The following is a 13689-nucleotide window of genomic DNA, read 5'->3' as shown; positions in this document are numbered from 1 at the left end:
TTCCCCACTTTGGTTGTATATTACTTGACTTGAATTGATTGTTTGCAGTAAAAAGGACTAACAGATGGACAGACTAAGAGGGGAAGCCTAGGTCTCTTACCCCAGGGTTGAGAAGGCCACTACTGGTCACACCCCTGTCCTCTGCATTGTGACAAGAGACCTTGAGTTAGTTGGGGCAGGCCTCTGCATACAAGCTGGAAGGGAGACCCTCCCCTGAGCTCCACAATCCATCTGACACCTGCCTGAAGTTTCCCAACATAAAGGCACCTCCTGACCCCCAGCTTCAGAAACTAAGATAAGCCTCTAACAAGCACAGCTCCCCTTTGCTTGAAGCAATGTTACCAAAAGGGCTTCCAAGAAAGGTGAAGTTCAACTAACCTAGGAAAGCACAGGGGAAAGTGAACAGCCCCTTCTCATGCAGGGAACTCAAGAAGTTCTGTTTCCCCCCAAAGCCATCTTGCAAAGAAGACCCATTGAAACCAAATCCCAAGTCCAGCCCACAATTCACCCCACTGCTGGCAATGCCTGCCCCTGCTGGCTTCAGTGCCTTTTGAGGGATTTTTGTCTTTCTTCCTGAAGGCTTTCAGAAGGACAAAGGAACCATTCATGGTGCCTCACCCACCTCTTGCCTAAATTACAGTGAAAGAACACCCTCCATGGCCCTCAAGAGCAAAACCCACACAAGCTGAGTCCCAGCAACATTGCTACTGTTAGGTCCTCTCCCTGAGGGTTCAATGTACCTACCCCCACCTCATTAAGTCTCCACCCAGTTACCTGGGTAACCTGCAGACCTGGAGGCAGTTACCTCCCCTTTCCCTGAGGTCACATCCTAATCCACCTGGCCACACCCCTTGCCCCTGCCCTAGATGTAAGGCAGGGCTGGGTGGGGGTCTCTCTCTCTCTGTGTCTCTGTGTCTCTGTGTCTCTGTGTCTCTGTGTCTCTGTCTCTCTGTGTCTCTCTCTGTCTCTGTCTCTCTCTCTGTCTCTCTGTCTCTCTGTCTCTCTCTGTCTCTCTCTCTCTCTCTCTCTCTCTCTCTCTCTCTCTCTCTCTCTCTCTCTCTCTCTCTCCTTCTCTCTGGCCATAGATCATCTTGGCCACAGGCCAGCAGTTCAGTAATAAATTTCTTTCCTGCCTGAATACCGCGTGGCGTTCTCCTTTACCGGGTACCTACTTTAAAAACGTAACAGCTACTACTCTAGGAAGGAGGCTGCTGATGACACCCTACAATGCTAAAGAAACAGCTGTACTGACACAAAAGACAAGCTTGGGGCCCTTTCTAGCAGCTCCTTTATCGTAGATGGAAGGGCTTAAGGCTGTGGGCAGTGTTGGGGGAGAGGAAGATATGAGTGCCCTCCACTCAGAAGTGTTAAAATTCAGCCTTTATTTTGAAGCCCTAAGGCATCAATTTGAAATCAAGGAAGGGCTGTGTACTGTCCATATAGAAACATCTGGGCTAGGTTCCTACAACAGCTGTACTGGCAAGGAGGCTTATTCTCAGTGCTCATGTGATTGTCCAAGAAAGAGTAATTGTTATCTGCATTGTATAAGTGTTCCAAGTATCAATGAAAAGCAGGGCCCACCCAGGAGCTGAGTGTTTGGGAAGTATTCTCTTTCCCAACAGATAGAAACTCACAGAATTTTGTGTATGTGTGCATGCCAGTATTGGGGTTAAAAGTCAGAGCCTGGACACTCCCTCTCAGCTTTTTCATTCTATTGCTTGAACCACAGCTCTACTTCCAGCTTCTTTGTGGTTAATTGAATATAAGAGTCTCAAAGAATTTGTTGCCCAGGATGACTTCAAACCTTGTCCTTCAGGTCTCAGCCTCCTGAGTAGCTAGGATTATTATAGGTGTGAGCCACCACTGCCAGGCTTGAAATCATTTTCTACTACGGTGACTAACATCAGCTTGGAGAATTCCTAAGATGTTAAAAATGCTCCCTGGTGGTGGGTAAAGGTGTTGGCACTTGACAAAGAAAACAAGAAGGACAGTGTCCCTCCAGGAGTCTAAATAGGGAAACAAAGGCACATGTATGAAGTGTGAAGGGTATCCAGCCTCTGGGCCTGGTGATACAGTCACTGAAGGTAGAGAGGGCTTTCAGGATTTGTTGTCTATAGGGAAGAGGAATGAGCCAGAGTGAAATGAGTGGGTTTTCCCTATAGAGATCAATTTTGCTCAGCCACAGGAGCTAGGCAGCTAAAGGAGGTGCAAAGACCAGGCTAAGGCTATCTGCTCCCTGCAGGATGAATGCCTCAACATGCACACAGCATTGGGTCAGGTTCTGGGGAAGCCTTGACACAAGCCTCTATTTCTTCCTTAGAACAACAACAAAATTTGCACTGTGTCCAGGCAAGTCTCAGACCTTGAGCTACTTTCTGTTCATTCTGCCAAGGCTGTAAGTTTTGAGGTCAAAGGGATCTTTGAAGGTCAAATGGTGCAGCCTCTTTGGGGTTCCAAAAGCTGCAACAACATTCCAGCCCACAGGCAAAGGATGTTATACAAATACACACATTTGACCTTGAGTTCTAACACAAACAACAGTTTGCTGACCTGCCTTGGGGAAAGGAAAAAGACTTCTACAGACAACTCATAACACCAACTGGAAATCATTTGTGTAAAGACATAATCCATCTGACACCTGCCTGAAGTCACCCAGTATAAAGGCACAGCCTGACTCCCAGCCTCAGGATCTAATATAAGCTCCAAACAGGAAATAGCTAGAAACAACCCAGAGGAAAGAGAAGAAACAGCCTGTTAATGTTTATTCCTCTATTTTCCAATGAAAACTGGGTAGGTTTTTAATTGTATTTTTCATGGTTGATATTTGAAAGCATATTTCCCTTCCAGCCCTTTCCTAATGCCAGTACAATTAAGATACCTGTGTACTATAATAGAAAAATAAATTGAGAATGCATGATTTACGTAAAGATGTTTGCACAAACATCCATGTTCATTGCTACACTATTCATACTAGCCAAGTTGTGGAAACAGCGCAGATACCCTATAATAGATGAGTGGATCCAAAAAGTGTGGTGTAGGGAACTTGGAGCCAAGCTATGAGACCTGGAGAGGGTTAAGAGATTGGAAGGTCATCTAAATGGCAGTCAGAAGGCTGAGAGCTGTACCCTGGAAAGATCAAACAGTCAAGGCAAGACAGGGGATTAAGTTATTACCATAAGTGTGTTTAAGTTAGAGCTGTTTGGGCACCAAAAGTTTAAGACCTAGGAGATAAGATGGAAGTCTTGTTACAGTTGGAATGTTTATTGCTTCCCTCTGTTTCCTAATGATAAGGGAGTCAATTATCACTATGTATACAAACTATGCCTCATATTAATGATTGTAACACAAAGATAGATTGATACCCTAGTCTCTGTACATACCTGTAGTCATCTTCCCTGCACTGAACTAAATAAACAAGCTTGTTAATGGGAACACTGGACCCCTGCTGCACCCTTTCCTGTCTTCTCTCCTTTCTCAGTTCTTTGGCCCTGGTATCCTGTCATTGCACTGTCTCTGGTTGCCATTAGCAACACTGTAGTACCTCTACACATGGAATTTTACGCAGAAAGAATAATATTATGTCATTTGCAGGGAAATAGATGGTTTTAGAATAAATCATGTAAAGTGAGGTAAGCCAACCTAGAAAGACAAACTGCACATGTTTCCTTTCATATGTGGAAGCTAGATTTAAAATACACTGGGAGCCAGGTATTGGTGGCTCACGCCTGTAATCCTAACTATTCAGGAGGCCAAGATTTGAGTATCACAGTTCAAAGCCAGCCCAGGCAGGCAAGTCCATGAGACTCTCATCTCTAGTTACACTCCAGAAATGATGCTGTGGTTCAAAGTGGTGAGGAGGAGGAAGAGTAGGAGGAGGAGTGGGAGGGGGAGGGGGAGGAGGTGGAGGAAGAGGAAGAAGAGGAAGAGGAAAGAGGAGAAGAAGGAGAAGAAGAAGAAGGGGAGGAGGAGGAGGGGGGAAGAGAAGGAGGAGGGGGGAGGAGGAGGAAGAGGAAGAAGAGGAAGAGGAAAGAGGAGGAGAAGAAGGAGAAGAAGAAGAAGGGGAGGAGGAGGAGGGGGGAAGAGAAGGAGGAGGGGGAGGGGGAGGCGGCAGCAGCAGCACCACCACCACCATGGGACAAAGTTTATAGGTCTCTAGGCATTCATATACAGTGAGATCAAACAGGATACTCAAGAGAATAACACAAAGCCTCAATGCCTATGTGTATCTGATTATATAAAATAATATTTACTGCAATGAACTCCAGAAAATGGAAACAAGGTGGTTTTTTTTCTTGTTGTTTTGTGGTTTTTTTGTCTTGTTTGTTAATTTATATGTCTTTGGGAGAATAAGAGGAGGCACAGAAATGGAGAGTTAAAGGGTGAATAAATGCACCAGTGGTACTCACTAAACACTATGTTTAGAAAACAACTTGTAGGTAGGGGCAGGAAGAAAAAGCTGAGAGAGTGCAAGGGAAGGGGTGACATTGTCCAAAAGGAAATGTACTCATTACCTCACTTATGTAACTGCAACCCATCTGTACATCACCTTTATAATAACAATTTGAAATGTTTTTAAAGAATATATGATTTATTCATTTCCTATAACTACTCTGGCTCATGAAATAAATACTAGCTGACAGACTTACTGTTTTTATTGTCCATCTGTCCTAGTAAAGTGCAAGGTTTACTGGTACAGAGATGTGAATTTCCTTCATTACACCCTTCCCAGCATCTAGAACTAATCCTAGATCATAAAAGATGCTCAATAAATATTTGTTCAACAAGCGAGCACAGTAGGAAAGCTTGAAATGAAAGCCCATCTAGCCCAGGGCAATGGACCCAAGAACATTTGCATCCTCCTGTACCTGTGATAGGCAGGAAGTACTTTATGGGTAAAGTCCCTCTGTCCCCCAAGCCTGGGAGAAGCCAACTCATGGCTTAGTTACAGAACTTGAAACAAGTCTCCTGGACTGTCTCTACAGTGTGCAGTTTCTGCACAATAGAGGCAGTGAGAGAAAAATGGGTTTTCAGGGAAAGACACTTGAGCTCCTGTGTCTCCCAGAACCAGAATCAGAGAGCAGATACCTTCCTTCCCAGAAGACTCTTCTCCCACTAATGTTATAGAACCACTAAACTTGATTTTTTTTGGTCAGTACTAGGGTTTGAACTCATGGCTTTGCATGTGCTTGGCAGGTCCTCTACCACTTGAACCACACCTTTAGCCACTTTTGCTACCAGGTATATATGGTATATATATGTGCATGCCAGTACTGAGGCTTCAACTCAGGGCCTCGCAATTTCACTTGGCTTTTCTTTTTAAATCATGGCTGGCCCTACCACTAGGACCACATCTTTTTGCTTGCTAAATGGAGACAAAGGTCTCACTGATTTTTCTGCCTAGGCTGACTGCAAATCTCAAACCTCAGATCTCAGTCTCCTAAGTAGCTAGCTAGGTTTATTGAGTGGAGCCACTGTAAGTCACTCACTTGCTTTCATTTTAATAAGGTCTTGCTTTCTGCTCAACCTAGCCTAGACTGAGAGCCTCTTTTTTTGCTTCTCACCTAGCTGGGATGTCAGACGCCTGCCACTGCACACAGTTGTTTATTGGTTGACATAAGTATCTCCCAAACTTTTCTGCTTTGTTTAGCCTTGAAAGATGTTCCTCCTAATCTCAATCTCCAGAGTGGCAAGTATGAGCCACCACCATACCTCATTGAGCCTGATTTAATGGCGATGAATCTGCTCCCTCTACTACTTACCAGCTCTGAAAGAAGACAAGCAGGAAGTCAACTGAGTGTCCTCATACACAAAGTTTAAAAACTGTGAGGATGACTCTTAGCAAAAAGAAGCTGCTGTGAAAATTAAAAGCAGAAGCCACAGTTATACAGGAAAAGCTCCCAAAGCTATTTGCCAAGGAAAATGCTCAAGACAGAGTTGGGGCTCCCAGGAGACACAAGCTGAAACTAACTCTTGTGCAACAGGGAACTAGCAATAGAAGTGCTAAACTCCAGCTCACTTGTGAGGGTTAAGTTGAATCTCTCTTCTTGTCATCAAAACAGAGGCCAGAGGGCTGGGGATATAGCCTAGTGGCAAGAGTGCCTGCCTCGGATACACGAGGCCCTAGGTTCGATTCCCCAGCACCACATATACAGAAAACGGCCAGAAGCGGCGCTGTGGCTCAAGTGGCGGAGTGCTAGCCTTGAGCGGGAAGAAGCCAGGGACAGTGCTCAGGCCCTGAGTCCAAGGCCCAGGACTGGCCAAAAAAAACAAAAACAAAAACAAAAAAACAGAGGCCAGAGGAAAGAGTAAAAGTGGGGTTGAAGCTCCACATTCAGGACCTTTGCTCTAGGATGTCTCCCCAGATAAGTCCAGATCAAGTCCCACATCCTAAGATTATTTTCCCTTCCCAAACCAGAGCCCAGCATGCTGTGGAATGGAAGTAAACTGGGAGCTGCCAGAAGAGCTCTATGTTCATTGGTGCCTGATTTCCTCTTAGACCTCAGCACTTGACCTTAGCATGAGGCTCGCCTCTGGGAAAAGAAGTTCTGCCATTTGCAGTCACAAAACAAATCCCTTCCTATCCATGAAGGAGCCAAGTGCCAACACAATAAGAGTTCTAGGGGCTCCTGAAGGCTGGTGGAGCCCCAGTTTGGAAGCCAGCCCTGAAAACAGCTGGGCTGTGGCAGAACATTCTCCTCCTGGCTGGAAAGACTCATTTATACCTCCCAAAAGCTCCACAAGTAAATATTTTCCTTGGAGGAATAAGGAAATGGATATCATTTTTAAATTCTTTTTTTTTTCCCCAAAAGTCTTTTATTGTGCATGTTGGATAACTTTTCTATGTAACAAATACCTTCACATTGGGAGAAGACAGTACATTATGTAAAATATGTTGCAGTTGAAACTAAATACAAATGATTAGTTTTACTGATTTTCCTGCCTTACAAATCTGGCTTTTTTTTTTTTTGCCATTGTGCTTTAATACTTTTTTTTTTCTCAAATTTTTATTATCAAACTGACGTACAGAGAGGTTACAGTATCATACGTTGGGCAAAAACAAAAACACAAAGTCACAGGATGTTTTTCAGGTCCCCCTTCGGGTTTCCAGGTCCCCTGTGCCACCTGCTGGGTCTCTTGAGATGGCTCTGTGTGGGTCTATTCCACTGCAACAGTCAGGAGGGAACATGGGAAGGCTGAAAGAAAGAAAGTTCTCAACAAGGCACAAGATGAAAATCATTGGATTTCTAGGTCTTACAGGGAAGAATTCATACAACAATCCACACTAGCACCTGGAGGAAAACAGAAGTGTTACATGGGATTCTATCACGAGATATAAGAAGCCACATTTTGAAAGGATGAATCAGGATTCGTCATTAGAAAGCCAGTGACTGTGAGCAGACTCATGTCTCCAAAAACTTGTAATCTGTTAGGAAACTGAGCCACAAGGGCAGAAACGAAAGAGCCAGAAAACAATCTCAACAAACCTGATCAGCTCTAATGGAGAGCTGAAGAGGAATGCCATGGTGACCCGAGAGTCAGGAGACACAAAGCATGGCATAATGGCAGCTGAAGTGCTGGGGTCATAGGCAGAGGTTAGGATCCCAGGGAGCTCAGAGAGTTCATGGTACAGGTCTGGCAGGTCCAGTAACCTATAGTCCAAGTCCCCACCCCTACTTCTAAGAATTCAGGCACACCTAGCACTTGTTGGGAGGTGGGGGGTAAGATTTCACCTCTAAGAGTTTTCAGAAAGTCCCCATCATCCACCAAGATGCCAAGATGGCACCAGTTAGACCCAGTATCCATATTTCAGGCAGATTTTTTTTTTCCAGCAGACAGTCACCTAAGGACATCAGAGGGTACCAAAGTTTGGTATAACTGCCCCAAGCCACGGGGTGCTTTTCCTGCTTATTATTAACAGCTTTAGAGAGGTATTTAACTCTTAAAAAGAGCAGGAGGCTTATGTAATCTAGTGTTGTGCTGTTCAATAACTAAACATTTTTCTCAGGAAAAATAAAAGTCTTGAATTTTTAGCATTTTCCAGTTCTCGGAGTATAATATTTTTCCACCATGTCTAACTTTAAAACTACAACTAGGATTCACTAAAGGAAGTACTGGGATAATAAGCATTTGCAGTTTCTGAGAGCCCATGAGCCATCAACCCCACAAACCTTGGGAACCACTAAGAAAATTTGCCCTGCCCCTGGGGCAGCTTCCTCCCCTCTCTGTAGCAACCACATTCCCCCAGAACTGCCAGTGGCCTCCCTCAGCTCCTGCTGAAAATGTCCCTACAGTTACCTATCTATTTTTAATTCATAAAAACAAAAATTATAGCAGAGAATAATGATTTTATTCCTGTAACACCAACTATTTGAAACCTAGATCCTAGGAGGATCACAAGTTCAAGGTCAACTCTGGGCAAAGTTAGCAAGACTATCTCAGAAAAGGGAGTGGGATGAAAGAAACATGTTCTCATACTCTGCCCAGGTGGTCCTATGAGGGAGGCTCTGCATATGTTCATGCCTCTAATCCCTGCCTGAAGGCACTCACCCAAGAACATAGAACTCACACTGGCCACAGCCCCACCTCCCCTTGCAAATCCACAAAAGCATCCACCAAGCAACCACCAAAAAGTTGCAAGTGGAGCTATGGCTTAAGTGGGAGAGAATAGAGCCTTGAGTGAAATAGCTAAAGGACAATGCTCTGGTCATGAGTCCCAGCCCCACTAATGGCACACACACACACACATACACACACACACACACACACATACACACACACAATTAAAATTAATAAATAACAACCCTCACATAAAACAAAAGACTGGAAAACCATCAGATAATTTAGTCTAAAGTCCAGAAAAACAAATTAGTTTATAGTGTCAGAATTATAACAATGTTCTGTAGGCAGCATGGCACGGCTAGCCTTCGCCTCTCATCAGTGGAATTCAATAATTACAGGGTAAAGATCGCAACGTACTGGCTGCAGCCAGCCTCGAACAGCTGTAGCCCTCGGAAGGTCTTTATCCACAGGAATGAGGGTCCGCTCACCAGCTGGAGATGCAGTGATTCACAGGCCCATCCCATTCCCAGCTTGGAAACCCAAGGTTGAGTCCTCACCTGTACCAGTCAACTTCCTGGGCCTTAACTGGACTAGAAGGTGCCTCCCACCCTCACATGCCTGCTAGAGGACCTGCATGTGACCACCACTGCCTTCTCTCCACAGCATCCATTCTGGCCTCCCCAGGGTGCCTATCCCACTTGAAAAGCTTTGCATCAGGTAGCTGCTCCCGGGAGGGGCTTTGAAGGATGCTATTATTTTGTTGTGTTTTTCTAGCAAAATCTCCAGGGCTCTGAGGATGCCAAGAGACAGCTGAACTGGTAGCAATGATGGTTTCCTGACTCCTGAGTCAAATACAGCAGTGCCTATGGGTCTCCTGAGTTCCTCTGATTGTGCCAGAGGTGAGGGCTGAATGTTTGCCCCAGGGCTGCTGTTCTGCTTTCCACAGCTCCCTGTGGAAACTGCTTTTCTGCTTTAAAGAGCCACGGTGACTCCTCTTCTTGCAGCTAATTCCTTACAGATACAGTCCCCAGAGGACACAGGACACACAGCAACACTACTTGGCAGATTCCCGAGGAACACAGTTCAAAGCCAGCTTGGGCAGATAAGTGCCTAAGATTCTAGCTCTAAAAAGCCAAGCTGGAAGTGTGATTCAAGTGGTAGAATGTCAGTCTTGATTTAAAAAATAAAAATAAAAAAACAAGCTCTTGATTAAAAGATTCTGACCCAGTACCAGAAAAACAAATACTAATAAAGTAATGGTTTGGGGGTTCTGGGACACCCCCTGTGACTGGAAACCACTGCTTTGTATTTTAGGAGGCTGGGATTTCTCAATGTTTTCTTTTCTTGTGACCCATTTCAGAGCCTCAGGCATGCTAGGCAAGTTCGTTACCACTGAGGGGTACCCCAGCCCGAAATCCCTACCAGAGGGACACATCACTAAATTCCAAATCCACCTTGCCTTCTATCTGGGTCCTTGTTTTTATTCCCCAAAGCCACCATCTAAGCAGAGGCAGAATGGACAATGGGCTGTGTTGGTCCAAACAAATCCTCTGCCAACAGAACATCTGTCAAACAGCTGAGAAACTCCTCTTCAGGCTTCTGGGAGCAAACTTGACTGACTTTTATTGAGTCCAAATTCTCGAGCTCCTCCCCCACCCAACCCCATGTTCAGATAACATGCAGACAGCCACAGAAGAATAGGGGAAAGGAATGGAGGTGAGGTACTGCCAGGCAGTGGCTCCTCTTTTGAGAAGGAGCCACTACCTAAGTCTGAGCTCTGCCCTAGCACCACATACTCTCTGATCCTTCCTGCCAGCAAGTACCCCTGTGATGTGCTCCCCCACAACTCCATAGCCATCACCCACCTTCTACAACCAGCTATCTGTCCCTTCACAAGAGTCCCTGGCACCGATCCATCAATGCCTCCTGTGTGCTGCTTGTCCTCCGAGGCTCCAGTCCCCTGAGGACCTGCAGACCACCTTTTCAGTGAAGACACACCATCTTCACAAGCCACTGAACTGATGTTTCCTGAAAGGGATGCGGAAGTCAGAAGGCCTAGACGTCTGAACGGCAGGGACCACATTCACAGCTTCACCTCTCTCCATAAGACCTGAGGCTCCGATTTCCCCCATGCAGCTGCCAGAGCCACAGCTGAGCTCCAACCCTATTTCTGGCCTTTCCTGTTAACACCTCAGATCCTGGAGCTTTCTAGGAGTCACAGCCATGAAGCAAGACCCTCCCCGTCAGCCTGCCCAGACAGAGCAATGGAAGCGAGAGGGGCGAAAAGGGTAAAGGGCAGCAGGATAAGGGTGGCAAAGGCCAGAGACTGAACACACAGGAGATGCCAAGTGACTCGGGAGATCAAAAGGCTGGGTGGGCAGGGTCTCCGTGGGCCACATTCACTCCACTTACACAAGGCACTCTGCTGCACTAATGTGCTGTGTCCCCTAGTGAGAGGATTAGAGATGGGTAAGGGAATTAAAAATGCAGCCCCTAGGGAGGAGACAGGCCCTACTCCAGGGAGAGGCACTTTTCTAGGCAGTTGAAAAGAACCTGCATGCTGGTCCCACTGTCTTCATTGGAAGACAAGGGGGTCACAGATGGATTCATAAAGCAGAACCACAGCACCCTCTACAGCAAAGTCACGAGTCAGGCTAAAACCCTAACCCTGTGGTATATAGCTTGAAGAAGTAGGACAAAAAAGTCAAACAGGAACAAGCACTAACTTGCTGACTAGTTTAAGAAGCAGTGGTCAAAGGAAGGTCCCTCCTCTAAGGAGCATTAGCCCCGCCCCTTCTTCATGGTCGTCCCTCTTCTGAGCCAGCACCCCTCCTACCTTCTTTCTATCTCCCATAACCTGACCACCCCACCTGCCCTACTCGAGAAAATGAGGTTCAAAGAAACAGGAATCCAGCTTCAAGGAAGGCATTTACTTAGTGTGTGTTTCTCAAATAGAGCCTCTCCCATAGGTTCTATTCTCTGCCCCAGAGAATCCTCCAAAAGGCTTTCTCAGAGGCATCTTGCAATAGAAAAATAAACTCTCACTCCTTACTGCTGTGTCCCAAAGTCTGTCCACTTTAAAATATGAAATTCCAAAGAATTTGGCTCTCCCAAAAGGGTAACAGAACAGAATAGTGGTCACGTACAGGAAGATTAAAAAATATATCGTTTTAGAAAGTTTTAGAATTGATTTCTATTAGATTCCAGTGGTCAGCATGTGGGCTCCAGATCAAGGTTTTCAATCAGAGTTACTCAGAGGTCTACAGAGCTCCACCTCTTTTGGAGGGGGGAGGGAGCTGGGCCTGGACCTCATGTTCAGGCCAGGAGGTGCTGACCTCTCGTTTCACTCTGGAATCCCCTGAACAAGCCAGCTTTGCAGGTCAACCTGCCCTGTATCACTCCTTGATCAGCAGGGCTGAGTCACCCACTGCCCCATCTCTCCTTCAGTCAGCCTCCTTCACCTGTCCCAGGTCTTCACAGAGGGCTTTGCTAGGCAAAGTAATCCATGTGGGGGTGAGAAGAGCAAGGTCAGGTGAGACGGAGTCAGGTGAGTGAGATGGGGGCCTGCCTTCAGCTGATACATTTGTCCTCACAAAGTGAAGTCACCCTCTGTGTCTTTATGACTTTAAACACTGCCCCACACCTTCCCAGCCCCAAGGTCATCCTACTCTTACCACTCAGAGTCTAGCCTCTTCTGCTGACCTGCCCTCAACTGACCTGGCCTCCAGTGACCTCTCTGTCCCCCACACCAGTGTGAGTTTTCATGCTACATGTCACACTTAACACTCAGCAGTTCAGTAGAGGAGAACTGTGATTCCATTTGGCAGATAAGAAAAGTGAAAGTCAGAGAGGTCTGGGTCACACACAGCCAGGAAAGAGAGTAGGCACAGAGCATTAGCGTCTCTGAAGTCTGCTTGTGGTGCTGTCTGTGCTAGCCTCTCCTGCCTTCATTCTCATGCTTCCCTCCTTTGCCTTGCAAAACTCAAGACCCACCAGTGCCTTCCGCAATGTGATGTTGTCAAAAATATGACTTCCTGCTTCTTACCACTGGAACCCAAAGGGTCAGCTCCTTGGGTGAGCTCTATAAGTGATCCCATTTGAAGACACCTGGAGTCTAGAGCAGAAGCAAGGCTCTTAGGGAGGTGACTCCAGGCTGCAGGTCCTCCACCCCCATCTCCACCCAGTGACTCTTCTCCCCCATAGGCAGAGCCCATCTTGTACTTCCCTGTGGCCCTCCACATGCTGGAGTGAAAGCCCCAATGCCCTCTGAGGCAGTCAAAGTCAGAAGCCTACCATCCCCTCAGCTACTCTGAACAGAGCTTTCCAACAGTATATAATTCCCATGTGAGACAAAGACACAGGAAGCCCAGCACTGGTGGTTCTTGCCTATAATCCTAGCAGCTCAAAAGGCTGAGTTCTCTGTCAAGAAAAGTTTATGAGGCTCTTATCTCCAATTAACCAGCAAAAAGCTGGAAGTGAAGGTGTGGTTCAAGTGGTAGAGTGCCAGCCTTGAGTAGAAAGAAAGAGCATGAGGCCCTGAGTTCAAGCCCCAGCACTGGCAGAAGAGAGAGCAAGAGGGCAATAGAAAAGTAAGACAGAGTGAGAATAAGAGAGAAACAGAGTATTTAGCAGGTTTGGGCACCTGATGGGGAAGCGCATTGGTGACTATCCCTGACAAGCCAAGTTCTGGATTAAGGATGCTGACACAGCCTGTTTTTGAAGGGCTTCATCCCAGGATCCCTCAGGCCTCAGCAACATCTGCTGGTGTGGTCTGTAAGCATGTGACGATTCTCTAGCATGTGATGTGGGTTCACGGCTATGAATTTGCTGAGTTGGGATCAAGCCCTGGCTCCCCCGACAGCAGGTACTTATTTTTAAACAAACCATTCCTTCTATGCCTGTTTCCTTCTCCATAAGATTGTACTGGAAATAATAACTGAAAAAAAAAGAAAGTGAAGAATAACTGCTGAGAAAAATGTCAGAGCAGGAGCTGCTTGTGGAGAGTGATTAATTAAAAAGGATCACTTTCTAAAGCAATGATTGTTCTGCATCATAAAATTCTAGTTTGTTTTACACAGATGTCTGCATTGGTCAAAATCTAGCAAATGCACATTTGTGCACATCATTCCA

The 13689-nt window shown here is 46.0% G+C and overlaps 1 protein-coding gene across 1 annotated transcript in view; it reads right to left on the bottom strand.

Moving 5' to 3' along the window:
* The window catches only part of Acss1 (acyl-CoA synthetase short chain family member 1), a 58270-nt gene that overhangs the window by 23685 nt on the left and 20896 nt on the right, over positions 1 to 13689 (bottom strand). The gene's annotated exons all lie outside the window — the stretch shown is intronic.

This window comes from Perognathus longimembris, chromosome 6 (genome assembly GCF_023159225.1).
Source record: "Perognathus longimembris pacificus isolate PPM17 chromosome 6, ASM2315922v1, whole genome shotgun sequence".
NCBI classification, from domain to species: Eukaryota; Metazoa; Chordata; class Mammalia; order Rodentia; family Heteromyidae; genus Perognathus; species Perognathus longimembris.
This window is presented reverse-complemented; position numbering and strand designations above follow the sequence as displayed.